Source organism: Triticum urartu, chromosome 3 (assembly GCF_003073215.2).
Source record: "Triticum urartu cultivar G1812 chromosome 3, Tu2.1, whole genome shotgun sequence".
NCBI classification, from domain to species: Eukaryota; Viridiplantae; Streptophyta; class Magnoliopsida; order Poales; family Poaceae; genus Triticum; species Triticum urartu.
The window spans coordinates 13,198,250-13,201,530 of record NC_053024.1 but is presented as its reverse complement, the minus strand read 5'-3'; the positions used below and the strand labels follow the sequence as shown (position 1 = coordinate 13,201,530).

The 3,281-nt window shown below is 47.0% G+C and overlaps 1 long non-coding RNA gene across 1 annotated transcript; it reads right to left on the bottom strand.

Moving 5' to 3' along the window:
- Positions 1-204: 204 nt before the first annotated feature.
- Positions 205-1,798, bottom strand: LOC125547653. The gene is made up of 3 exons (XR_007300720.1): positions 1,699-1,798; positions 928-1,117; positions 205-470 (listed from the first exon to the last, which is right to left on the bottom strand). It is a non-coding gene; the product is annotated as an uncharacterized LOC125547653 (long non-coding RNA).
- Between the last annotated feature and the right edge of the window lie 1,483 nt (positions 1,799-3,281).

The window sequence follows — 3,281 nt, the reverse complement described above, 5'->3', positions numbered from 1 at the left end:
TTTTTTGCTACCATGCCGGTTTATTGCTAAACTCGTAAAGGTTTTCAAAATTAAAACTGTGGTTCCTAAACCCTGTTATGCTTTTGTTTGCAACACAATATGGAGATGCACAGTTACCACTTACCAGTAAAAGTAGTTCCTGTTTTAATTTTGAGTGAACTGCTTGTTTTGGCCACGAGATACTTTTAAGTTTAAGGCATTAATTAGTTTTTCTTGAATAACTTGTGGGTGCATGCAGAAAACACATACTTCAGCATTTAATTGAAAAGGCTACTATTCTTAAATAGTAGTCTCTGTTGTTTCTCTTAAATAGAGAGCTCATAGAATGAATAAACAGAAGTGTAGATGTGATGAATAGAGTAGATAGAAGTACTGATCTTACAATTCTGTCACGTGAAGTGCATCATCGATTACGTGGCAGAAAACTCCTGTCCAATTGAAGTGCATGGATTTTCTCAAGGTCATCACGTCTGAATGCAAACAAAAATAAGAAGGAATGTCAGGATGTAGTTTGTTAATTGTAAACATAAATAATATGGTAGCAGCCGCTTCTTGTTTTGAAAATTGCAGTGCTCGGTTGACTGTATCAGATTAAGAATGCCCTTTCGACTAATCCAAAATTCGTGGCTGTAATTTCAAATTGCAGTGCTCGATGACTATAGCCAAGAAGTAAAATTTCATATCGCCTAGCTAGCCTGATGCATAATGAGTCATTTGAAATGCAGATGATGAAGGCAAACAAGTATTCGTCTGTCAGTAAGTAATAATTCTGTTAAGAACAGAACTAAAGGCAAGAAGAGTGCAGGTCAGAAAAAATTCAGATAACTGCAGGATAACGAAGCATGCATCTCTACTACGCCATATGTGCATAAAGTTCGGCAACCATTAAATCCCTAGCCGGAAACTAATGTGTGTCCCTAAACTTACATGTGGTAGTTTACTTCGGCATCGACTGAAACTGGCCTTGATTTCAGGTAACTGAAACTTAGGATGCGCATTGAAACTTAGTATTCCCAATAGACTGCTCAGCTTCGATAGATGAAGGTTCTCCATCATTAGCCTTGTTCTCATCATCATATTTGGCTGATTCTTGCCTTTGATCTTGAACTACAGAAACCTGTAGTGTGGATATACTCAGTACATACTGACTGACAAGGTATCAGGAAAATAAAGGAGTAGAATACCAGAGTTTCAGAGGTAAATATTGACAGTAGCAGATTATATTATATGCTTATGAACAACTAACACTTGTAGGAATAACTAATACTAATTTAGTACTATGGAAAACACCACAGCTAAAAAAACAATTACCTAACTCGCAAACAAATAAAACATTCTACTATATATGAAGATCGATCCGACCATAAGGTCTCTGATTATGTTGGATATCCCTGCACTACCTCGATGATATATACACCCTGTTTATAAGTATTAAACAATACAGTAGTCAAATGTTTTATACTCCCATTCCGTCCCTCCCCTAAAAACTGAATAACAGGGATGTCATTGTTCTGCTCCAACAGAACAATTATTCCAATAGAACAATTATTCCAACAGAAAAACTAATCTAACAGAACTTGTAATCAGGATGTCACATTACATATGAATCAACTTACCATCATTTGTTCAGATGATGCAAAATATTTGTGAGTATAGGCCATGTTACAAGCAGAAGAAAGTAAACATGAAGAGCCTCACCAGCACGATTGCGTGCAAGTGCCGGCGGCAGAGACGGTTGTAGGGGAAGCTGGAGCTAGCAATGCCACACTGACGCCTCGTGGGCGACTTGTTGGACATGGACCAGCAGAAGGCCGGCGTTGACTTTCTGTGCGGCAGCGGCGGCTGCTCACAGGATCCAAAACCGTCTTCCACGCCCATGGCTGTTGTCTCCCCGTCCGCCACGACAGGCGTCTCCTCGTGGCCAGCGCTGCTGCATCATTGGCCGGCTCTGCTTGCTGCTCGTGGACGTTGTGTGCTCCCCTGATGCCGCCGGAATGGAACCACCGCTGCGGCGACGCCAGGATTGCAGGAGCCACCTCCCGGACCGAACCATCGTCGCGTACCAATGGTTGGAGAAGCACGTCGCGGACGAGAGTGTATCAGATGAGGGCTTCCTTGGTTCAGGGAAGACGGCGGCAGCAGGGATGAGGTCGAGGCGGAGCTCGAACTGGAAGGCAGTGGGCGTCATAAATCTGAGCTCGGGGTGGGGAAGGTGGTGGCGGAGGGTGGGATGGGGCAGAGCCGGCGGCGTGCAAGCGCCAGAGCGTGGGCGGTACTTGGGTGCCGACGACCTCCAGCCGTCCAGCGGCGGCGAGCGGTGGACCACGACGCCCAGGCTGCATAGCAAGCAATCGAGAGGGAGGGAGGTGGCGAGCGGCGGACCTCCAGTGGCGGCGAGCGGCAGACCACTACACCGGCGGGGCACCCTAATTCTTTTGAACGGATCAGGGAAGACAGGAGAGGCGCGAGTGGGAGGAGATGGGAGCGATTCCGTCGATCCACGGCTTCCCAGCAAGCGCGGCTCGAGGATGGCGTAACTCTCGGCGAGGCGGAGTTCCTGGTCTCCTCGGGGAGGAGGTGGTCCAGCTGTGGGCCACGGTGGGCGAGGTGGGTCGGCGGTTGTTGAGCTGCGCAGGTGGGCGGCGGTGGTTGCCTCCTTCGCAGCAGCGCAGGAGGGCGGCGGCAGCGGCGGCGGCGTAGTTGGGAGACGCACGTGGTGGGCGGCGCGGTGGGGAGAGGAGGGGGAGAGACTGAGAGGGACATCGGCCAACGCCATCGCGGGGGAGAGGAGGGGGATAGAGTGAGTGGCTGGGAGGGGGAGATAGTGGGTGGGGAGAGGTTTTTTTTTCTGAGCATCGGGTGGGGAGAGGTGGCCTGTTTAACTCAGGCCGGACTGTGCCGTTGCGGGCCGGCCCATTTGACCAGGTCTGGCTGTGAGAGGAGGAAAGGAGTCATGGGAGGTCCGCATAAGGATTTCTAAAAAAAGGTCCGGATAAGATTGTAGGGTGAAAAAAATGCAATTGAAAATATATGTATTAGTCTCACTTTTGTTTTTATTATATATTATAGATGTTTATATAATACAGTATAAAATATCATTATATTTTATATGTTTCATCTTTGTCCATCATAGATAAACAGTGATGGACTCGAATGATGTTTCAAATATATCAACTGGCATATGCACTGATGTAACGATGACAGCCCGGACCGAAACACCACGAGAAGAGGTGCTACACATGTTAACGCAAAAGGTGCATTATTTTATATTATTGTTTTTC